We start from the raw sequence: 26,145 nt of genomic DNA, 5'->3' as shown, positions 1-26,145 counted from the left end.
ACTTTATAGATATACGGCTATAGTTGTTGTTAGTGCTATGAAACCTTTAGGAGAACAAAAACAGAACAGGAAAACTGTTTATTAAAGAAAGAAAAAAAGAAGAATTTCCTTCAAAAAAAAACTTCCTTCACAACAAGAGAAGTTAGTTTTTTTAAGTATATAAGGGAAATAGCCTGCTCATTCTGTCACTTTAACTAAGTTAAGCAGTAAGGTTCAGTCGGACATTAGTTTTTCCCGCTAAAATTTCGTCATTTTTTATAATTTTCCCCAAGTTTTACACTATTTTACGTGATCACATTCGCATTATACCTCCAACACCTTGTGTTACACAATTTAATGGTCTGCACTTGTTGTCAATCACAATGCAAAACAATTTGTGCATAATGCAAAACCGCTTTTTGTGGAAGTATTTTGCATAAAATTGTCCAAAAAACAACAATATTTATTCTAAAAATACACAATTTTTTTCTCGATTTCTAACTCTCCCGTCATTTAAACGTGGTAGATGAATTGCTTTACCGCACAATTTCAAATGCTTTTTCAGTACTTTTTTGGAACATTTCACATAGTATTGAGAATTTATTTTGTCCATTTCATACGTTTATTTCTTCCTTATTCTCTGCAAAATTGCATTCTCTTCACCTCTGACGTGCAAATTTAAGACACAAATGTACAAGACACAATAATTCTCAATTTAGAGCCCTGGCACTTAATTTTGATTCGTTTACTAATCTGCCCACACTCCCTTATCTGGGATAACATATGGTCAATTAAACTATCAAATTAAAACCAGATGTTGGATCAAAACCAACAAAATTGGACTCCATTTTGTTTTAAATGTTGATATATTACATAAAACTTATCAAGAGATTGAAATAAAGAAAAGTTAAGTCTGTCATATGTTGTTCAAAAACCCATGAATTGTCTTTTTGACTAAAAAAGTGTTTAAGAAATTATAAAAATTAAAATCAACTGTATGGAGTCCGTAAAATTGCAAAATTTTTACAAGTTTTTCAATAATTCCATAAAACTGTGAAATTTTAACAGGTTTCTATCCCCCGCACAAAATAGCTGAAAATATCATAAGTTTTGCCCTCCAAACAAATCTGACAAAAATTTCACAAGTTTTTCTCACCGCACAAAATTGACAAAAATTTTACAAAGTTTTTACAAGTTTTTGTCCTCCACAAATTTGAGAAAAGTTTGCAAATTTTCGTCTCTCCGACAAATATGAGAGACAAAATTTTTCCACCTCAAAATTGTACTTCACGGATCGTCGCGGGTGGGGACGTCCCCACCCGTTACAAAGCGTGTACACGGATCGTCACGGGGGGACGTCCACCCCGTGACAAAGCGTGTATTTGGTCTTACTACTGTCAGTGCTCTATCATGGTGAAAAATGCCTCTGAAATCGACAAACCCTTTATTGACGACAATAATTTATAATTATGTTTATACAGCACGTTCCTTTGAGTAGTTTAAATACTCGGCCATTCTAAATTGGAGGAAACAAACAGACACCGAAAAAAGGATCACTACGCAGGGACTCGGATGAATCTGTGTTGAACAAAATATAGAAAACAATTAGCTATTTTGACGCGGACAACTTAAATTTGCGTGAAAATCTCTTCTACCAATTGTCGCTTTTTTTAAATCATTTACTCGAATTTTGTGGGCAAAATTTTTCTTAATGAGAAGTTCAATTTAATTACTTTAGGCGGAGCAACCCGGGGTGAAATCTTTGCGGCCGACTTGCTTTTAAATGCAGCCGAAGTTGCAGATGATGTTATAGACGACGATGTAATTTCTTCGTGCTCCTGTGATGGCGACTGTTGCAATGACCTTGACTTTGACTGTCTTGACTGAATTTATATAAATAGATAATAAAAAGTCAAATATCTTTTGGTGCTCACTTGACCTACAGCTAAACCTGTTCTTAAAATCATCGTCCTCACATTATTCATAGGACACGACAAAATTAGATATGACACTTGTGTTACGCAGAAGTTTTATTGTTATTCCAATAGTTTAAATTTTATTGTTTTATAAAATTTGTCACGCCGAAGATCATAATTTGGGATAAAGAGTATCCCGTAATCACACCGTAATATGGTGCTCCTAGCGTCTTCGAATGCAAACTCAAGTGAGGTTTTTACTGCGGCTAAGTGATAGAGCCATGCCTATTTCTCGACCCGAAGTAAACTCCCGCATTTGAAACAGCCCAAAAGACATATTTTTAGCCCAGAAGATGGATTTCAAACCCAATAGATGGATTTAAAGCCCAAATCATAATTTTTCTTCCCCAAAGATGGATTTTCAGCCCAGAAGATGGATTTTTAGCACAGCCGATGGATTTTTAGCCCATTAGATAGATTTTTAGCCCAAATCATAAATTTTCAGCCGAGATGATAGATTTTCAGCCCAATAGGTGGACTTTGAGCCCAAATCTTGAATTTTCTGCCCAGAAGATGGATTTTATTGATGATTATCATCCGCAAAGGTGTAGTCAACAAAATCGGTTAACAAATGCACTTTAGGCTGCTCTAATTTTCAACTAAAATCTAGTTTTCGGTACAATCAAATATCCCTCAAAGTGCTTTAAAATCCATTATTGCGGTTTTTTTATATTGAAAAGGCATAAAAAAATTTTCCGGGCAAATTGATGTTCTTATCTGTATTTTGATTTAACAATGCATTGGCTTATTCAAAATAATTTACAGCTGTGGAATAACAAAATGATATTTTACAGTAGAATTTAGAGATTTACAGGAGAGATCTGATTATTAGATCAAGATGGTGATTTGAATTTGGGGATGAAAAAGGACTCAAAAATCAGCTGTATATATACCCATTATCAGTGTGAAAAAGTCAAGATACAAAACTAATCTTTGCACCATGATTTATAGTGGGGGTCGCACGGGTTACCCAATATGGTTTGCTTCTGCAAATCAGTCGCAAAGGGAACCATTCATTCACACTTCCGGAGATATCATCATCATTTAATACATGCTGGGAAGATTTTACATCAATTAATCTAACTCTAATAATAGTTATCTAGATTCACCAATTTGAACCGAATATTGATTCTCAGCACCATTTCTTGACGATTCATTTATATAATTTCTTTGATCAAAATCAAATTGCTTGTCTTTCTAATCTGGTAAGTCAAACTTTCTTTCTAATTCTCACTAAGTTTAAGACTATAGTTTGATCGAAATTCTAACACCCCCACTCAGACTTGAGCTGATTGCAGAGAGTCTGTTCCCATCAAAACTGCTCTGAATGTTTCCACTTTCGAAACGGGTAAGGACTTTGTGAAGATGTCCGCTGCCATTTTGTCTGTAGGAACGTAATGAATTGAAATAGTCCCATCCTCTGTTTTGTCCCGGATGAAGTGAAACTTTGTTTCGATGTGCTTGCTCCTTTTGTGCATGACTGGGTTTTGGCAGAGTCTGATACAACTTTGGTTGTCTTCTCCAATTGCTATTGGACGTTTCTGTTGGATGCCAAAATCCTCTAGAAGTTGTTTCAGGTAGAGTGCTTCCTGAACTGCTGCTGCCATGCCCTGATATTCTGCTTCTGATGAAGAAAGAGCAACTGTGGCCTGCTTCTTGACACCCCAGCTGAGTGCTGCGCCACGTCCGTTGAGCCTGAAGTAATAGCCCGTTGTTGATTTTCTGTCGTTCACGTCTCCAAACCAGTCTGCATCACTTTCCCCCACTAAATCATAACTAGCCTCTTTTGTGTAAGTAAGTTTTAAACCTATTGAACCTTGAAGATATCGCAGAAGTCGTTTTCCGCACATCCAGTGTTGATTGGTAGTTGCATTCATGTGTCTGGACAGAATGTTGACTGTGAACATGATGTCTGGCCTCGTCTGTTTGGCCAGATACAGAAGTGATCCAACCAAGCTTCTGTAGATCCTCTGGTCCACTTCTTCGTCTCCGTTCTGTGCTGTCTGAAGTTTCAAATTCAAATCAGCTGGAGTTCTTGAGGGTTTGCATTGATCCATTTGAAACCGCTCAAGCATTGTTTCTATGTAGCGTTCTTGGTCGACTGTGACTTTGCCCTCTTCTCGGCTGATTCTTAGACCCAGAAACCAGTGTAGTCTCCCTATGTCTTCCATGTGAAAGGTTGCTTCTAGTGCCTTCTTGACATCAGAGACCACTGTCATACTTCTTGATGCTACTATGATGTCGTCAACCCAGACCAAGATGAAGGTGTGATCCTCTGCTTCTGATCTTGCGAACAAGCAGTGATCGTTCCTGCTTCTGGTGAACCCCTGTCTCAGTAGCAAGTTTGCCAGCTCTTTGTACCAGTTGTTAGCAGCCTGTTTCAAACCATAAATTGATTTATTTAGTCGACATACTAACTTCTCCCCATCTGATCCGCGTTTTACAAACTCCTGTGGCTGTTCCAGATACACTTCTTCCTCGATTGGTGAGTGCAGGAAAGCAGTCTTGACATCAAATTGGTGCATTACATGGCCTTGCTTCGCTGATAGCTGAAGTAGAATCCTGAATGTCTCTGGCTCACAGGTAGGCGCAAAAGTCTCAAAGTAGTCCAGTCCTTCCACTTGCTTGAAGCCTTTCGCCACATAGCGCGCTTTGTATTTGTCCACTTGACCACTGGGTCCCAATTTCACTTTGTATACCCATTTGCCCGGTATGACGTCCCTGTCTGTGGGTGGTCTCACTAGGTTCCAAGTCTCGTTGTCTTGGAGTGCCTTGACCTCGTCCTTCATTGCCCGGTGCCACTGGTCCCAATCGTCACCTTGCTTGGCTTCGTAGACTGTTTTGGGTTCCACAAAGTCGCCCTCAGTCACAGCAAGATGGATCCTGACTTCTCCAAAAAATTGCGGAACATTCCTTGCTCGTGTCCCTCGTCTGGACTCCGCTCTGTCCGCGTGTTCCAGTGCATCTTCATTGAAGCCAACTGTCTCTAACTGTGAGAAGTCTTCTGTGTCACTGTCTTCTAGTGACTCTGAGTCTCTGTGACTCCCTCTTGTTGCATTAGATCCTTCATCTAGTGCTGTTTCTCCAACATCCGAGGCCTCTTGTCTCAGTGTTGTTTCTTGAGTATTCACGCTCCCTGCGTAATGCCACTCCTCCTTTATTGCAGTAGATGTGTCCTGTCTGTCTCTGTTGTCATCGTCCTGATGACCATCATCTGGGTGCCAGATTCCCAGTTCCGAACCATCATCTAGTAGGTCCGCCGTTTCTTTGTTGTCAGGGATTGAGCCCACTTCAGACTCCTTGATGATCACATCTCGAACTGCCATCACCTTGCGTCTGTTGGGTATGTACACCAGGTATCCGTTTTCTCCTTCAGTGTAACCCACAAACTTTCCTTCCAGTGCCTTGGGTTCAAGTTTGCTGACTTCTCTGTCCCTCTTCCTCATGAAGACTGTGCAACCAAAAATAGATAATTTACTAATTGAAAGCTTAGGTTTTATACCTCTCATCAGCTCTGCTGGGCATTTTTCTTCTCCTCGTCTCACAACCAAGTTTCTGATCCTTGCTGCGTGAAGAATTGCTGCTCCCCACATCATCTTGGGAAGTCCTGAGTCAATGAGCAAACATCTTGCCATCTCCAGCAGTGTCCTGTTGCACATCTCAGCTAACCCATTCTGTTGTGGCGTTTCTGGTATGGTCTTCTCCTGTAGAATGCCTGCATCTAAGCAGTACGTCTTGAACTGCTCTGAGAGAAGCTCCTTCGCATTGTCTTGCCTCAGCTTCTTGGGCGTCCCCACACTGAGAACAAATTTCTTCAGGCTGGCCAGTGCTTCACTCTTTGCCTTAAGCAAGTCCACAAACACAAACTTCTTGTATTGGTCTGCAGACACTATGCAGAACCAGAACCCTGACAGTGACTCTACTCTGAAAGGTCCCATCACGTCTGTGAACACCCTCTCCAGCTTCTCTTCTGCTTTGGTCTCTGCCACTCTTGGTACTGGAGTCTTTGTGATCTTGGCCAATGCACACACATTGCATACATCATCGAGTTCCCCCACTGTCTCTGGTGCATTCCTGACCACATCCGCTTGATTCAAATGACCCAACCGTCTGTGCCACTTCCTTGCACTGTCAAGTTTCACGCTGTTGGAACTCATCTTGAATTCTAGAACGCTGCAGGGTAAGTAAAACAAATTATTTTCTTGTGTTAGTTTTACCCGAGTTCCCTTGTGAAGTTTCATGCAGCTGTTTCCTCTCTCGAAAGTGAAGCTATGTCCCCACTCCGTGCATCTTGAGACTGATAGGAGGTTTGAAGAATAGTCCGGCACACACAGAACATTTTTGAGTTCGCATTGGAATTCCCCTTTGTTTGAGGGTATGCTGATCCTCACACAGCCTCTGCCCATCACTCTGGAAGCCTCTCCGTTGGGATTTCTGACCACTGATTGAATGGGAACAAAGTCCAGAAACGCATCGATGTTCGTCACTATGTGATCTGTACAACCACTGTCCACTAGCATGCCTGCTGTCTTCCACTGGGTAAGAGCTGCCCAGCATTCCTCGTCTGGTGTAGCCAATGTTGGACCCATTGCCACTGACTCATGTTTGCCTCCATCTCTTTGTCTCTTGCATGCCCTGTCTAGGTGACCCTTCTCGCCACACTTGCTGCATTGTGCTGTCTCCTTCTTCCTGCAGTCCTTGGCAAAGTGTCCAGGGATTCCACACACAAATCAGTTTCCTTTCTTGGGTCCCTTCTTGAAGTCACGCTTCACTGCCAGTGCCACTGAACCACTTTGTCCCTTGTGTCTCTGCACCGTGCTCTCATGAAAGTTCTGCAGCCTTTTTCTCAACTCTGTGAAGTTCGTTGCCGGGTTGAAGCTTTCCTGTATTACAAAACTTTCATACCTCATTGGCAGACCATTGAGGACCAAGGCGTTCAAGAGGGTCTCTGAGACTGCTTCCCCTGCTTCTTGTAGCCTTGTGAGCAACTCCTGTCCTCTGATGAAGAAGCTGTCCAAATCCTCAGAATCCTCGAGCTGCATTCGAGCAAGCTGTGCCCTTAAAGTCACCACTGTCGGCGTCTCCACACTCTGAAATCTCTCTTGCGAAAGCTTCCAAGCCTTTGCTCCATCTCCAATGCCATCATCTCCCACACAGTCATGTCTCATCAGCATGAGGGTTGTTGCATCTAGAGTCAGTGCCAGATGGCACCACACATTCTTCCGTTTCTCCTTGATGTCTGCAACTTCCTTCTCATATGCATCCTTCAGCACCTTGTGGTTCTTCTTCTCATCATTGGTTGCCCCATTGGCCAGTGGCGCAGGCTCATTGGGTTGCTCCTCTGTCCCCAGTAGTGATTTGTAGAGTCCCTTCGTCTGCATCATCGCCACAAATCTTGTGCTCCAGATTGGAAAGTCCTGTGCCTTTCCTGTGTAGGTCAGCAGCTTCACTGTCTGTTGATCCATTGAAGTTTGAGCAGGCAAAACAGTTGTGAAAAGAAAAGGTACTAAGCAGAAAAGAATTATGACTGTCAACAACAAATTAGTTTTGTTTTGGAAATTAATTTTATGACTTAAAAAATTGCTGGGCCCATAACCTGTTGGGTTATGGACTTTCGCAAGCGGAATAAAAAGCGTTTTTAACTAAGTAAAAGAAATAATTTCTCAAAAATGAGAGAATAACAAAATGATATTTTACAGTAGAATTTAGAGATTTACAGGAGAGATCTGATTATTAGATCAAGATGGTGATTTGAATTTGGGGATGAAAAAGGACTCAAAAATCAGCTGTATATATACCCATTATCAGTGTGAAAAAGTCAAGATACAAAACTAATCTTAGCACGGTGATTTATAGTGGGGGTCGCAAGGGTTACCCAATATGGTTTGCTTCTGCAAATCAGTCGCAAACGGAACCATTCATTCACACTTCCAGAGATATCATCATCATTTAATACATGCTGGGAAGATTTTACATCAATTAATCTAACTCTAATAATAGTTATCTAGATTCACCAATTTGAACCGAATATTGATTCTCAGCACCATTTCTTGACGATTCATTTATATAATTTCTTTGATCAAAATCAAATTGCTTGTCTTTCTAATCTGGTAAGTCAAACTTTCTTTCTAATTCTCACTAAGTTTAAGACTATAGTTTGATCGAAATTCTAACATCATTTAAGTGCTTAACTTGGTATTCACCACATCAGCAATGATATCCACAAAACATCATCTCAAAGTTTTTGTTTAATAGCTAGAAAAAATCTTTTTGCCTAATTGAGTTTGTGACTAATATGATTATGATTTCTTAAATGAAGCTTAAGCGTAACTATTTCTATCAGCCTACCACTATTGAACTGAGGACTCGAGCAAAATAAGTAGTGTCGAATTTCTGTTTCTACTAAACGGTTCGTTTTTGTATACCAGAGAATGAATGAATATTCAGTGCAAAATGTTCGTGATCAAAATAAAGGAGAATACAATGTTGATCGGGCTATTTATTTTACAATAAGGAAAAGTTCTATCTCTGATCCTTCAATTTACATAAAAGCAGATAAAACTTACAATTTTGCGCAAAAAAAGCCTTTAATTTTTTTTCAGTTAATACAAATAAATTATTGACTATCCTCTTTCAACAGAAAACGTTCGTTATACAAAATTTAGAAACCATTTCAGGCTGAAAAATTGTACTTTTTTCTCTATGATTACTCTTGGCGACGCTTCTCCACGAACACGAACCAGTTGATTAACGTGGAAACACTCAAAAATAGAAATTTTATCGTGCCAGTTCTTATCTGAAGAATTTCAAGTGTCCAAGATCTGACAATGGACTCGTCAGTTCTTTCTAACGAAACGCATAATCTTAGAAGATCTTAAAGACAAGTTTTTTAAAAAAAATGTCCGAATCTTGCACAAAAAAACTCCATAATAACTGGGGTTGTTTTTTAGCACAACAAACGGTCTTTTCTCTGGTCTCTTTTTTAATGCTGAAACCATGTTTTTTTAGCAGATGTTCATTTTTCTCATCAAACAAGATTATTTGTTGGTCTAATTGTCATTAAGAAAATCTGGATTTAGTATGTGGCCAAAGATGAACAGAGCAAAACTAAACACCGCAAGACTCATGAAAACTGTAGAAAGCCATGCGAGTACTCATTCTATTACATCATTCTTAACGCTTTGATAGCTTTTCACGAATTGATTTGAATCGAATAGAAAAAGTTTGATGACGTAGCACTTTGACAATTCTACAACAATTGATTTAAGAAAACTGAACGTGCTGAATTTACACAGAGCAGTAGCATATCGGTTTATGAAGGTATCATTATCAACTTACAATACGGATCATATTTTGTGGAGTTTGTTTTCACCACAGTGGACTTCGAATGTTTATCCTGAGAGTTCTTGCGAGACAGTACATCGCCCTGTAATATTTTCTTACAATACTTTGCAAGATCTTGAGAAAGTCATTGTCTTTCAAGATCTTACAACATAAAGATTTTTGCCGGAATCTTGCATGATTTTGCGAGATAAGCATTAGGTCTCGCTGGGGAGTACCAATGGGTTTCTTTGCCGACTCGCGTTCTTCGGCTGGGCCTTCAAGAACGTTGACAGAAGTCCAAATACATACAGAAAGTGACTTACCGCCCTCTTCCAATTATTGCACGAATTCTCTCACACTTCGTCTAACCGGCACTTATCAGACGTCTGCGAGGAACTGCCTTCTTTTTCACTCATCGTTTTTTTATACAGTATACAAGGCATAATATATCCCGGCTGTAGACTTTGACTTATAAAAAGGAAGGTCGAGTCATTTCCGGACGGTCGATAACCCATGTAAAAAAGTCCAGTAAAAAAGACTTTCCCCTACCTATCGTTTCAAAATAGCTCAACCCAATTTTTGTTAACCAGTTTTTTTGCTAAACTTTTTGTTAAAATTAGTTGATGGAGCAATAATTCTTTCGTCACTTGGCGAAGTTAAATCGAGCGAAGTCAGCATGGCGAAAGTTGAATCGATGAGCTTAAGTCAATTAATAGGCCAATGTTGAACGCCTTCTCCTCACCTTACTTTTAGATCTAAGATTTTTTCATATGTCGATGCTGGTGACTTGTAAGAGAGGCGAAGTTAAAAGAGCCGATTGAAAGAGAGCCGAAAAAAATTGGAATCTTTTCCGTTTGTGCCCCCTAGTACGTTATGCCAGTTACAGAGCACGTGCCATTGCATAGTAAATCATTATGTAAAAATATATCACGTGCGTCTGGGGTGCAAAATAATATGCACCCACTGAGCTGGGGGAGGGGCACAAACGGAAAAGATCCTGATTTTGAAACTTTTAGTCGATTAGTTGAGCCAAATTTTGCAGCCAATTAAAATGCCTTCAGGAATGGGACTACAAAATTCTCGACCAGTCATAACCGAGTATTTGAAAAATGAAATTTTAATAATTTATAGTAATAGAAACTGAAAGCGAATTAAGAAATAAATAACTTGGGACTATCGCGGGCCATGACCATGCCTCAGCGGTTTAGGGGATTTGATATGAAACCACCACAACGGAACATGATACCAATTAAATACTTTCCTTGGTAATCAACTAAACATTTAGGGCGAAAATAGTCAAATTTTTGCTTTCCGCTCCTCTAAAACAAAGCCTGTTTTCGGCATTTTCTAACGTCGGCTCTTTATGACGTCGGCTCTCTTGCACGTAACCATCGGTGTCCACGGTTGCGATGTGAAAAGCGAATATTAGCTTAACATAGGACACTACTTTTTCTATAGCTAGCTAAAATTTAAATTTACTGTGTAAATAATGATGAAAATCAACATTTTAATGCTTACTGAATGGTTTTTCCATTCGGCCTCAATGAGCGTACTAAACTATCTAAATTTCCAAACCATATGTTGGTTTGCAAAGTTTAGGTCGCAATTTTGGCTTTTGAAGGATCGGAAAAAAACTTTATATATACAAACAAAATATAAACAAAATTTATATTCTGCTCCTAGATACCAAAGGGTTTAAACAAAAAGAAGGAGTAGATTTGTTCGTATCTTGCTTTTGCAGTCTAATTACATCCATTGTAAATCATTAAATAGAAAAAAAATAGTATTTAGCTGGCAAAATTAAAGTGTGTATTCTAGAAACACCTTTTTTCATTTGTTGTCATCTCAATTATAGTTAAAGTTACAAGGTTTGGGAAAGCCACATAAAAGAAACTATTTAAAAAAATTCCTTGTTGGAAATTTGTTTTGTTTCACAAGTCTCAAATTAATTCAAGAATTTAGAAATATACTTTGATTCTGAATTAAACAAGTTTTACTTTGCATATCTAAATAGCAAAGGCTTTCCATAAAAAATAGATGGAAGTACATATTATAAAAATTAAACTATTAAGTTTTTGTCCAGCAATCTTTAAGCAAAACTCGGGAACTTATTATAAGTAGTTTACAATTAACAAAACAGCCAATTCCTAATATGAAAAGTAAATCAAATTTCCGATTAAGATAAATTAGATCACATTTCTAAGCAGAGACATTTCACATGATTAAACAGTGGTTAAAGGAAACATTTTTGAGCAGCATCAGATAGAGTTAAAACAGGAAAAAATGTTACTCTTTTAAAATTCAAGATTAGGAGGAGAAATGAAAGTAACAGAATAATATTTTTTCCTGCTTTTACTCTAACAGATGCTGCTCAAAAATGTCTCCGCCTGAAATGTCTCTGCTTAAAAATGTGATCTTATTTATCTTACTAGGAGAATTGATTTAGTTCCCAAAATTGGAAATGACTTTTTAAAGAAAATAGTTGGATAATTGCTCTCACAGCAACCTTTGCCATAGCAAACAAATTCATAGTCCATAGGCTGTGACTTTGTTTGCTATGGCGAAGGTTGCTGTGACATCAATTACCTAACTATTTTCGTATTCAGATTTTTTCTGATTCTGCCTTCATGCGTCTACTTGCAACCTCACCTATACATTTTACAGCATATTGTTTGCATTTCATGCACTTACATATAGAATTATGCGCAAACAGCATTTACAATTTAATGATGCAGCGAAGTTTTATAATTAACAAACTTAAAGTAATTCAACTTTGCTTATAATATAGGCAGACAGAGAATGCGTATTTTTCTATTCTCGCGCATTTTTTCATAGGATTGAAAACCGGAAACAAAAATCATTCCAATCGTCTACCGATAATTTATGTGAATAAACTGAAGGATCTCTGAGGATGAAAAAATTATTTGGGGAGTGCAAACAGATTGGTTATATAGGACTGGGCTGGGGGGGGGGGCGAACAAAAAACCTCCTTTTAATTTCTAAAGATGTAACAACGTCCAAATCGATGGGAATCTGTCAAAAAAATAAAGAAATTTAGTCACAATTTGAAAATAATTGTTCACTTTATTTAAAAATAGTCAGCACGTTGTATCGTCTTTTGGTTTAAATTTTTTCTCTACAAACCTCAGCTTTTTACATTTTGATTCAAAATGAGTAGAAATTTATTCTTTCTCAAGGTAAACACTCAGAGCAACCTCAAACCTCTTACGAAAATTAAATGGTTCCAATTGTACTATTTTTCAAAATTGTATCAAAACACTATCCAAAACTAATTTGCCGTGGAGCATCTAAAATCAGATGTCGAAGAATGCGAGCCCTAGCCTACCATTTAAGTGACAGCTATCAGACACAAAACTGAATGAATTGCGGGACACTTTGTGCTTAAAGTGTTCTTTAGAAAATGTAGCAGCTGTGGGGCCCTTGATTTTTCCCAATTATCGGTTTTCACAAAAAAATAAACAAAAATATTTACCAAATTTTGAAATCTATCAGATTTTTGGGGAAAAATAACCTCATCAGTGTGACTTCAGTTTTATAGCGAGTTCCTTATTTCAGAACTCTCCATCGTATGCTCTTCTTAAGGAGCTTACAGGAAGATTCGGAGTGTCCCTAAGAGGAAAAAGAGAGTTTAAAAAAGTTGAAACTATCGTCGAAATAACATGAGAGAGATACAAAAGTATGAACAAGCGAAAAAATCATTATGATTACCAAACTAACGAACAGACAGAATCAAGGGCAAAAAATTACTTCACACACACAATGTAACCATGTAAGGACAAAAATTTTCACGTTGTAGATTAAAAGTGAAACACCTAACCGAAGGCCCGGGTTCCACCATATACCACACCCTCACTGCGTAGCATATTTTCAGAGAAATCCATCTAAATTGAACATAAATGCGCATTTAAATTATACGTTTTCAAGTTGTACTTTTTAAAGAAAAAACAAATCAGACTGTTAGGGTTTGTTTTAAATAAAATTTTTATAGAAACACCTTCATTAGTGGTGAGAAAAAAAAACATTCAAATTAATTTTTTTTACAGATTTTGAACTACAATGCAAACAGGAGATTCTTTGAACAGTGAAATCATTTGATTGAAAGTTATAAGCAGTGATGAACTGCTTCTCTGGTATATCGACAAATCCAGCGTGTGTGTTAGTGGCTGAATAGGGTTATATTAACCAAAAATATAGCTAAATAGAATATAAAAATAGGGTTCTAATATAGTTGTGCCTAATACAAATCATCAGTTTTAAGCAAACTGAAGACCAGCTACAAATCATAATCGTTTTCAACCACTCATTGATAATATTACAATATACTGCAATAATTAGAAAACGTAAACCGAAAAAAATACTATGCAATTTTGTAAACTGCCCTAGTTTTGCTAAATGAAAGTTATTCCCATAATTGGGGCGTAATTTTACAGACAACATCTATTATTTTCAAATTTCTATCATTAAAATAATTTAAATTTGCTACCTTGAACGGGTAATGTCACGATATGAAAAACTTTATGAAATTAATAGTGCAGTAATGAAAACACAACTTGACCTTGATCTACCGAGTCTGTGAGTAGCACAGAACGTTCCATCAAGCCTCTCAAGGTTGCAAAAAATTATTTTTCAATTTCTGTCAGAGCAACCGTTGGGAGTATCTAAAAGCAACCTATAATTATGCAAAGGAAAAATTACTTGTACTGTTTGGACACGAAAAGCGCCGCCTTTTTCGGCAGACAAAAACTAAAACTCTTCAAGGAATTTTTATAAATATAAAAGTAGTGCAATATACAACGCGAACACACAGAAAAACAGTACAAACACAAACAACACATCTTACACAAACAAATTACAACAAACAAATACAAAGTCCAACAACAAAAAAAACTTTTTTAATTTGTTTTTTGAAATTGGTCAATACTCTAAAACGTCAATTGTATTTGTAACTGCCATTTCGGCAACAAAATTTGGAATTTTCTTTTTTGCGGTTCAATTTCTTCATTTTAATGGTTCGCTAGCGTAATTGGAGAATGAAGTTTTCAAAAATCCCATATATGTGTCAAAACTCCGACTTAATCGCACATTTTAGTTTTTGGATTTACTCATTTGGAACTTGTGGCGCAAAATAATCATTTTTTCTCCTCGTAATTTCTGACAATTTTTGCGCTCTGCTTCTATTGGTGTCCAACATTAAGAAGATCTGAATACCTCAGCCTAATCCTCTCTCTCTCTCTCTCACACACACACACACACACACTCCCTCTCTCTCTCTCTCACTTCCTCTTTCTTTTCAAACACAGACCACACACATTTCGAACACAAAAACAATTATAAGCACCCATACAAGCACACACACACAATTAGAGAACACGACAACCGACAGTTTTTAAATTTCTCTTCTTTGGCAGCTGAACTTTACTTAAGTTTCCTCAAAAGTATCCGTAAACGCAAAAATGGCACTGAAATCCAAAAAAATTTTCAAAACGTTTTATCGTCTTTGAAGTTCAAAAGCATAATGGGACAAATAGTTCTTCAAAATCTCGCAGACATGTTATCAGCGAGATATAAGAACACACACAGTCTTGGTATTGGTAGCACTTTGTAGCAGATAAAAAATAACATTTCAAATTGTCCATGAATTTCTGATTTTTCCAACTCTGCCACTTTTTGAGACAACAATTAAACGATGGATTTAAATCAGAGTAATTTTCCTTCTCTCGATTTGTCCCATACAATAATCATACTCAATAAAAATACGCAAACACGTACATACGCTCAAAAAAGCGCACACTTACACAGAAAAACACTTGCTACCAAAAACATAAAAAACCTTTTAAACATTTCTATCTTTTTATGATCTGAAATAATCTTTTTATACTTTTGAAATAATTAGAGATATCATGAGGAAAATTGACCTATTCAATTTCTTTTAAAAATCTGGCAGATGTCTTAAAGCCCTTTTTTAAACAAAACTTTTATTTTGAATATATTCAAAACAGCAATTATTACTAATTTCTTTAAGTTAAGAAAACTTTCTGATTTTTCAATACTTCTGACATTTTTCGCTCGCTGCCTAACTCTTCATTGTGTTCATTATTTAGAGGACCTGAAAACCTCAGAATATTCCTCTCTCTCTCTCTCTCTATCTCTGTCTCTTTCCCTCTCTCTCCCTCTCTGCCTCTCTCTCCCTCTCTCTTTCTTCATAAACATATCACATACATTTCTAACACGAAAACACTTATATGCACCCATACAAGCGCGCGCGCACACACACACACACACACACACACACAAACACGAACCACTGCAACAAAAAGTTTTTTAATTTTTCAATTTGGCAGCTGAACTTTACTCAAGCTTCCTCACCCTTCATTTATGTCATATTTGTTAGGCTTGGATTTTTTGAGGCAAAAAAATCTTTAAACGTAAAAATGACAATAAAGTCTGAACTGTTCGTCAAAACATTTTCCTCTGTTGGGCTAGAATTTTTTGCGGCAAGAGTATCCTTAAACTTAAAAATCACAAAAAAAATCCAAAAATTTTTTCGCAACGTTTACCGCCTTTGAAGTTCAAAAGCATAATGGGACAAATAATTCTTCAACCTTTTGCAAACATTTTATCACCGAGATATAAAAACACGCAGTCTTAGTGGTGGACATATTGAATGGATAACTTTGTAGCAGACAAAAAAAAATTTCCCATTGTTCAGAGTTTTTCAGAATTTTCAGAGTTTTTGAACTCTGCCTATTTTTGAAACAAACAATTAAAAGATCTTTTTAAATCAGACTAATTGTCATTCTATCTTTTTCTCATAAACAAAAACCACTCTCATTAAAATAACGCAAATACAAACAAACACTCAAACAAGCGCACACTTACACACGACAATACGATTCTTACCAAAAATTAAAAAAAAAGATATTTTTAAAAATTTTTGTTTTGCCTCTGAACCCTACTCGAAGCTCGTTAATGTTCATTTATGTTCAAATTGTCTTTCTTGAGAATAAGGTGTGGTTTTTTGATGCAGTTTCATTGGTACTAATTAAATGGACACTATCTTCTGAAATGATCCTTTTAAATTTATTTGAGAATTAAACTTTCCAAGAATTATTTGAGATTTCATTGGAATGATCGGCCTAATCGTTTTCTTTTTAAAAAATATGGCACATGTGTTAAAAGTGCTGCTGTTTAAGCAAAACACTGTTTTTAATTATAACCAAAACAGCAAGTTTTACAAATTTTTTAACTTAAGAAATTTTTCTGATTTTACTAATTTTCTGACAATTTTCGCTCTCTACCTAACTCTGCATTGTGTCCATCATGTATAGGAATTGCGAAAGCTGTTCATTAAAGCATTTTTTTAGCGTTAAGGAACATTGTTTATCAGGAAACTTCCTTTTATTCATTTAGGTAAGAGTTGTTCTCAGAATTAGAGAAATTTGATGACTGTTATGTGAACTGAAGAACAAAAGAAAATTTCTTCTTTTTTCATACAAAGTTAGGTTTCTTCATAATCACTCAATGAATTGGAGAAACACATTTTCGCTCTCTACCTAACTCTGCATTGTGTCCATCATGTATAGGAATTGCGAAAGCTGTTCATTAAAACATTTTTTTTAGCGTTAAGGAACATTGTTTATCAGGAAACTTCCTTTTATTCATTTAGGTAAGAGTTGTTCTCAGAATTAGAGAAATTTGATGACTGTTATGTGAACTGAAGAACAAAAGAAAATTTCTTTTTTTTTCATACAAAGTTAGGTTTCTTCATAATCACTCAATGAATTGGAGAAACACATTTTCGCTCTCTACTTAACTCTGCATTGTGTCCATCATGTATAGGAATTGCGAAAGCTGTTCATTAAAACATTTTTTTTAGCGTTAAGGAACATTGTTTATCAGGAAACTTCCTTTTATTCATTTAGGTAAGAGTTGTTCTCAGAATTAGAGAAATTTGATGACTGTTATGTGAACTGAAGAACAAAAGAAAATTTCTTCTTTTTTCATACAAAGTTAGGTGTCTTCATAATCACTCAATGAATTGGTTTTTCTAATCACAGAAACTCCAAAGATTGAAAACATCAGTTCGAAAATCATTTTCAAAACACAGAGAAGTAAAAAAAAAATAGTTTTCTCATTTTGAAAGATAGGTATTAAATTTTTCAACCTGGCAATCAGTATGCTCTCTTTCTCTCAAAATCATGTAATTTTCCGGCACTCGAGGATTTTGTTTCAAACTTTTTGCTCTGACATTATGTTGAACTCAAATAAAAAAAAAGAAAAGATTTCTTTTTTTAAAACAGAATGTGGTAGAGTTGATGTTCATTTCATGAAAAGGGTCTTTTTACATCTCCAAGGTTTTGAAATTGTTCAAATGGTTATTTTCAGTGAAATGAGAAGAAGTTTTTGCAAACAAAACGAATCTAGAATTTAGAAAAACAAATATTTTTCTGCTTTTAGTTTTATTTTTCAAAGTTGATTTTTGTTATTTTGAGAGCTCTAAATTTCCCGTAGTCTTTGGTAATATAGTTTAAGTTGTTGATCTTTAAGCTTGAAACTGTAACAAAATGCTGAAAATCTCTTTTTAGCCTAACTAAAGTAACTACATTTTTTCCTTTTGTTTCAATCTAGAATTTCAACGCGAATCTGTCACGGCGAGATCATTCAACACAGCACTTCATCGTGCAATATCTAATATTTTGCAAGATGATCATTTGCTTTGCAAGTCCTTACAAAATAGCTTCCTTTGGGTATAAAGGTTATCTATACCATGCGCTCAAACCTATTGAAAAAAAAAGTAAATTGATGTTCTATTTTTGTTTAAGACAGAAAGTAGATACACTGATAGTCTAGAAGAAGATAAACTATACGAGACAGTTCCTATGCAAACCCACGACTGCTAAAAACTGGACATGGTGATGTATACAATGACGATTCAAAATCTTTTCAGCCCAGTGTCAGTAATTCTGATACAATTTCTTTTTGCTTTAAGTGCTATCTGCTGAAATTGGCACATGAACACAACTTAGAACAGATGGGTGAAGTTGCCAGGATGAACAAAGGAAAACTTGAGAAGTTGAGCACTATTGCATCACAAGAAGAGAAGCCACGAGAACTCGAACCGGCTCTGAATGGTATTCTATGAGAAATGTTTCCTCCTCTCAAACCACCCCCCCCCCCCCCCCCCCCTAATTAATTGATTGCACAACAATTTCAATGAATCATTGTCATCGAATGAAGTTTAAAATGCGAACCTTCTGGATATCATTATAATTTCAAATGTTTGGATGATGTTTTTGCTCACTTATGTTGGTATATTGATTTCACTAGATTTTTCCACTTAACAAACAATTATTAGTGCACAAAAACTGCTTTTTTTTAAATTAGCATGTTGAGTTCAAAACTATTGAACTAATTAAAGTTTTCAAAAGTTTGACAAGATAACAAAGATAACAGTATTTTTAAAACTAAGTTAGTATTGAGTTAATCAACTTGGTTGCTCAAGACGGACAGCTCAATCACAGAGAAAAGTGGAATAATGATAAAAAAAAAAGCTTTACTTTCTTTTTTCACATGCTCTAATGAAAACAAAGAGAAGTTCGTGGGAGATAAGGAAACAGTTCTATGTTAGGATCTGTGAGTGTCATACAGAGACCTCAAACGGCAGATGAGAGTTTACAAGAGGACAGGATCTCCAACAATGCTCTCCAAAGAACCTCCCAGTCTCCGCAAAAGAGCAAATCACGAAGAAGTCTCATTCAAAAAGTTCACACTCACGTCCCAAACTGTGTTAACGTTCCATTTAAGAAGATTTTCATTACTTTTGCTATGTTTTTGATCATTATATGCGTTGCAGTGTTCATTGTCAATCGCGTTCAGTAGTAGCTGTTATTGTTCCGACACACTATTGTGGGGGAGGAATTGTATACTCAACTGTTTTTTTTGTTCAGTGAATTTTTGCCGTTCGATATATTCATCGTACAGAATTGTGAGTGGCATCAGCAGAAACTTTGCCAAGAGTAGAATTTCAAAGCAAAAGAAATTAATTTCGCTTTTTTCGAGGAATTACGGAGGTTTAAAGATTTGTGAACGTTAGCCTAACTTCCGTTGTTTTGTACTCATTTTAGGTATTTTAGCTCAATTTCTGCTAAATAAAGGTAAAATTGTTAACAATGGACCCATTGGTTTTACGTTAAAAGATAGAAGAACGTTGGTGAATTGCTTGAATCAGTTGTTTAGGCAAAATTATATGTTAAACTTCTGAAAATTCAGCATTCTTTTTTCATTCGAAATGGCCTCAAAAATGCTTATTTGGCCCACTTTGCCCAGTTTATCAGTGACACAGACAAAAAACGCTAACTCAGTCCTCCGTTACACAGATTTGGGATAAATGTAACTCTGGTTCCAAAAAAGTTTTCTGGAAATAACAGTATGGCTGTCTTTCGGTAATTTAAACCGATATAATTTTGAAAAGCAGAGTTAATTATTGATATATTAAGATTTTCACTTGCCAAAAGCGGTATTTTGATTTTTAAAAATAAAATTGCAATCTTTAAGAGCTGCGCAGCGAAATCGATGCCAGTTCTGGACCCATCCTTGATATTTGTCTTGTAAAATGATTTTGATTGTATTTTGGGTGGGTCTTTTATAAATTTTTTCTGCCTTTCGTTATCCCAACTACAAAAAGTCTTTATCTCTCTTCAATTAAAAGGTCATATTATAAAAGTTCTTTTTTATGTTCTATTAAGATCCATCGAAACGATATAATGTTTTATGAGTAAAGCCAATGCTTTTTATGGCTCAGACAAATTGTTTTCGCAAACTTTTGATGAATTCTTGAGTTTAACCCCCTTTTGATATTTTACTAGTCTTATGACTGAGCTTAGTTAGCCAAACTTCCCAATTGGCATCTACAGAGCCTAGAGAGTTATTATACAAATTATCTGTTGCATTCAGATGAAACATTCATAAAAAAAAATTATAATAAGTATAATCCGACATGAATAGAAAATTCACCATTTTTTATATGATGGCTTTCTTGTCAATAGAGCGCTTTCGGTAACTTTTGGAACATTTCCTGTTTTATCTAGAGGAACAGTTTGAGCAAAAATCAGTTTTGGTCTAGTTTTGTGTCTTAATAGTTCCAATTTCTTTCGGATTTTAATGAGGCGCTGTATACTTATTCGAAATGTTTTTGCGTTTTTGTTCTTTATGTAAGTTACAGGTCTGAAAATTTTAGGTCAAACCTCAATTACTGAAAAAAAACTTTTAGATGCAACCTAAGGCCAACAAACATACCTCACAATATTAGCAAAAGTGTGTAGTTTTTTGGTTTCAACGCCCTTTGCGTAAACTTTTTCGTGAATATGTGAGGTCTGCTTGTATTCGGTGTTAGTATCTAGTCTTCTGACTTAGTCCCAAAGATAACATGTACAATGCGTTTTCAACTCAGATGCAAAATAAATTTAATCTATTTAGTTAAAAGCTTTCGGTTGTTATGTTTTCAAATTTTTGTAAGGTTTTCGAAAAACTAATTAAAAAGTTTTTTTTTCAAGTTTCTCCCTTTCAATCTTCTTTCTGAAAAATTTTTGCGTAGTATAAGCAAACCAAAAAATCTGCTTAATTTAATAAGTGAATAATAATGTAGTTTTTAATGCTGTTTTATTATTCAAATGAATTGGTTTTTTGGCGTTTTTGAGTTTTACTAAACTTCCTATTCATTTTTGAGCTTTTCCGCAAGCTTCTTTATTGCTATCTTGGCCGACAATACCATTATTTGAACTTCAACAACAAGTTGCATATTACATGAATGGCGTTGAGATAAGGCAAACTTGAAAGTATTCAATTTTTTTAGTAATTTTTTAGGCTTCGAAATTGTTTCCTCGCATTTGACTGTAATTGATCTTTTGTATTCGTATGACATTCTGGATAGTGACAGTTCTCGATTTTATTGTTCGAAGTAAAAACTGAGGCTGTTGAATGACAACAGCTAAAGGCTAAATGCTTTCTTAAATTTGAATTCAGTTGCTTTCAAAAAGCGGTATTGTTTTTTTTCTGATTTCGCCTTTCTGTTTTCCGTCTACATGTTAATTGTTGTCAAGGAAGACAGATCCCATATATTTTCTGGTTAACTGCAAATTGTTTGGTTTATGATACTTTCTATCTGATGATATGTTGCCTTTCCCACTAACTTATTAAAAGTCGATAGACATTGAGTTTTGGTAGTAAGTAATTCCTGTTGTATTTATTCGGTTTTAATTTTTTTTCTTGTCTTTTAGTCGCCTTAATGACAGTTATCATCTGCCCTCTAATGAGTTTCGTTCATTTTATAGTGACTAGAGCCTAAAGCGATTTTTTAAATGTATACACCAACTATTTTTTGAATATACACCAACAGGGATTTTTTGAAAATTTTCTATATATTTCTCAAAAAGGTAATTGAGCGGGGTCGGTACATTATGTGCTAACTCAAACTCACATTACTGTACTTTTTTGTATCCAATAATAAAATTTCAACAATGAGTTTTCAAGAGTTTTAAGCTGCTCCAAATCTAAAAATTACATCAGACAGCCCTGAACCAAACTTCTGTGTGTTGCGCGACATTGCAAATCAAATTCTCGTGCAACGATAGTTCAATTTTGCACTTTTCCTTTACAAATTTTAAGGCAAAGAAACACTCTTGGATCAGATTTGACGCAAGTTTAGTTCAAATTGTTGCACCTTCAATTGGCGTATTTTTTGGTATTAAATGTGTTGGGTGATCATACTATAGAAAAGATCTCCAACAATGGGTTTCTTATTGTTATTTGCTAAATGAGAATGAAAATTGTTAGCGGTTAACGTTTCTTTTTTTAGCAATTTTTAATGCAAATTAGAAGCTATTTTAATTCCAAAATACAGCATAAAATTCTGTCTTTCTTTTTACCTAGATCTAGTGAATCAAAAATTAGATTTTTTTTTTCAAACTTGATCACAAAAGTCAATTTTGATCAGATTCTATAGCGTTTACAATTAGATCTTCTCAAAAGAACCAGACATCATCTCAAGCCTGAGCACCTACAATTAGGTGTTTTTAAGATTTTACGCGGTGTGTCAGAGTAAAACAGAGAAAGTGATAATAACAATGCATTTTAAAAACACAGAGAACAAAAAAAATAGTTTTCTTGTTTTGAAATACAGGAATTAAATTTTTCAACCTGGCAATCCGAAAGCTCTCTTTCTCTCAAAATCATGTAACTTTCAGGAACTCGAGGATTTTGTTTGAAACTTTTTGCTCTGACTTTATGTTGAACACAAATAAAAAAAATAAGAAAAGAGTTCTTTTTATAAAATATAATGTGGTGGAATTGATGTTCATTTCATGAAAAGGGTCTTTTTACGTCTCCAAGGTTTTGAAATTGCTTAAATGGTTGCTTTCAATGAAATGAGAAGAAGTTTTCTTAGTACTGGACATATTGAATGCAGAACTTTGTAGCAGACAGAAAAAAAATTTCCCATTGTTCAGAGTTTTTCAGAATTTTCAGAGTTTTTGAACTCTGCCTATTTTTGAAACAAACATTTAAAAGATCTTTTTAAATCAGACTATTTGTCATTTTATCTTTTTCTCTTAACCGAAAACCACTCTCATTAAAATAAAGCAAATACAAACAAACACTCAAACAAGCGCACACTTACACACGACAATACGATTCTTACCAAAAATTAAAAAATATATATATTTTTAAAAATTTTTGTTTTGCCTCTGAACCCTACTCGAAGCTCTTTAATGTCCATTTATATTCAGATTGTCTTACTTGAGAATTAGGTGTGGTTTTTTGATGCAGTTTTATTGGTACTAATTAAACGGACACTATCTTCTGAAATGATCCTTTTAAATTTATTTGAGAATTAAACTTTCCAAGAGTTATTTGAGATTTCATTGGAATGATCGGCCTAATCGTTTTCTTTTAAAAAATCTGGCACATGTGTTAAAAGTGCTGCTGTTTAAGCAAAACACTGTTTTTGATTATAACCAAAACAGCAAGTTTTACAAATTTTTTGACTTAAGAAATTTTTCTGATTTTACTAATTTTCTGACAATTTTCGCTCTCTACCTAACTCTGCATTGTGTCCAACATGTTTAGGAATTGCGAAAGCTGTTTATTAAAGCATTTCTAGTAGCGTTAAGGAACATTGTTTATCAGGAAACTGTCGTGTTCTGTCCCTTTTATTCATTTAGGTAAGAGTTGTTCTCAGAATTAGAGAAATTTGATGACTGTTATGTGAACTGAAGAACAAGAGAAAATTTCTTCTTTTTCATAAAGAAGTAGGTTTCTTCATAATCACTCAATGAGTTGGTTTTTCTAATCACCGAAACTCCAAAGATTGAAAACATCAGTTCGAAAAGCATTTTCAAAACACGGAGAAGTAAAAAAAAATAGTTTTCTCATTTTGAAAGATAGGTATTAATTTTTGCAACCTGGCAATCAGTATGCTCTCTTTCTCTCAAAATCATGTAATTTTCAGGAACTCGAGGATTTTGTTTCAAACTTTTTGCTCTGACATTACGTTGAACACAAATAAAAAAAAATAAGAAAAGATTTCTTTTTTTAAAACAGAATGTGGTAGAATTGATGTTCATTTCATGAAAAGGGTCTTTTTACGTCTCCAAGGTTTTGAAATTGCTTAAATGGTTGTTTTCAATGAAATGAGAAGAAGTTTTTGCAAACAAAACGAATCTAGAATTTAGAAAAACATATATTTTTCTGCTTTTAGTTTTACTTTTTCAAAATTGATTTTTGATATTTTGAGAGCTCTATAGTCTTTGGTAATATAGTTTAAATTGTTGATTTTTAAGCTTGAAACTGTAATAAAGTGCTGAAAATCTCTTTTGAGCCTAACTAAAGTTACTACAAATTTTTTCGTTTGTTTCGATCTAGAATTTCAACGCGAATCTGTCACGACAAGATCATACAACACAGCACTTCATAGCGCAATATCTGATATTTTGCAAGATGATCATTTGCTTCGCAAGTCCTTACAAGATAGCTTCGCTTGGGTATAAAAGATTATCTATGCCATGCGCTCAAACCTAATGAAAAAAAATTGCTGTTCTATTTTTGTTTAAGACAGAAAGTAGATACACTGATAGTCTAGAAGAAGACAAACTATACGATACAGTTCCTATACAAACCCACGACTGGTAAAAACTGGACATGGTGATGTATACAATGACGATTCAAAATCTTTTCAGCCCCCTGTCAGTAATTCTGATACATTTTCATTTTGCTTTAAGTGCTATCTGCTGAAATTGGCACATGAACACCACTTAGAACAGATGGGTGAAATTGTCAGGAGGAACAAAGGAAAACTTGAGAAATTGAGCACTATTGCATTACAAGAAGAGAAGCCACGAGAACTTGAACCGGCTCTGAAAGGTATTCAATGAGAAATTTTTCCTCCTGTCAACCCCCCCCCCCCCCCTCCGCCCTAATTAATTGATAGCACAACAATTTCAAAGAATCATTGCCATCGAATGAAGTTTAAATTGCGAACCGTCTGGTTATCATCATAATTTCAAATGTTTGGATGATATTTTTGCTCACTTATGTTGATATATTGATTTCACTAAATTTTTCCACTTAACAAACAATTATTAGTGCACAAAAACTGCTTTTTAAAATTAGCATGCTGAGTTCAAAACTATTGAACCATTTAAAGTTTTCAAAAGTTTGTCAAAATAAAAAAGATAACAGTATTTTTAAAACTAAGTAACTATTGAATTAATCAATTTGGTTGCTCAAGATGGTCAACTCAATCAAAGAGAAAAGTGGAATAATGATAAAAAACTTTTATCATAGTCTCATCATATTTTAATAACCTTTTGTCACTTTATCAAACTTTCTTTGTTCACATGCTCTAATGGGAATAAGGAAAAATTTCTATGTTAGGATCTTTGAGTGTAATTCCAGATGAGAACTTACAACAACACAAGATCTCCAACAATGTTATGCGAAGAACCTCTCATCTTCCGATAAAGAGTAACCTTTGGAACATCTCCTTTTTTATCTAGAGGAACAGCTTGAGTAAAAACTGGTTTTGGTCTAGTTTTGAGTCTTAATAGTTCCAATTTCTTTCGGATTTTGATGAGGCGCTGTATACTTTTTCAAAATATCTTTGCGTTTGTGTTTGTTATGTTAGTTACAGACCTGATGATTTTCAGTCAAACCTTATTTACTGAAAAATAATGTTTATATGCAACGTAAGGCCAACAAACATACCTCACAATATCAGCAAAAATGTGTAGTTTTTTGGTTTAAACGCCGTTTGCGTAAATTTTTTTCGTGAAAATGTGAGGTCTGCTTCTATTCGGTGTAAGTATCTAGTCTTTTGACTTAGTCTCAAAGATAATATGTACAATGCGTTTCCAACTCAGATGCAAAATAAATTTAATCTTTTAGTTAAAAGCTTTCGGTTGTTATGTTTTTGATTTTTTTAAGGTTTTCGAAAAACTAATTAAAAGGTTTTTTCATATTTGTTCCTTTCAATCTTCTTTCTGAAAAGTTTTTGCGTAGTATCAACAAACCAAAAAAGACGCTTCATTTATTAAGTGCATTATATTGTAGTTTTCAATGCTGTTTTTTATCTAAATCAATTGGTTTTTTGGCGTTAATGAGTTTTACTAAATTTCCTATTCATTTTTTGAGCTTTTATGCAAGCTTCTTTCTGCTATCTCGGCCGACAATTACATTATTTGAACTTTAACAACAAGTTGCATATTACATAAATGGCGTTGAGATAAAGCAAATTTGACAATATTCAATATTTTTAGTAAATTTATAGGCTTCGAAATTGTTTCCTCGCAATATC

The 26,145-nt window shown here is 35.1% G+C and overlaps 1 long non-coding RNA gene across 1 annotated transcript; it reads left to right on the top strand.

Annotated features, from left to right (window-relative positions):
* The first annotated feature begins 9,149 nt into the window (after nt 1-9,149).
* LOC142342216 (uncharacterized) lies at nt 9,150-19,158 on the top strand. The gene is made up of 3 exons (XR_012759155.1): nt 9,150-9,662; nt 18,174-18,430; nt 18,928-19,158. It is a non-coding gene; the product is annotated as an uncharacterized LOC142342216 (long non-coding RNA).
* Nucleotides 19,159-26,145: the final 6,987 nt, after the last annotated feature.

This window comes from Convolutriloba macropyga, chromosome 7 (genome assembly GCF_964194025.1).
Source record: "Convolutriloba macropyga chromosome 7, txConMacr16.3, whole genome shotgun sequence".
NCBI lineage: Eukaryota > Metazoa > Xenacoelomorpha > Acoela > Convolutidae > Convolutriloba > Convolutriloba macropyga.
Note: the sequence above shows the minus strand (reverse complement) of the source record. Positions and strands in the feature narration are given on the sequence as shown.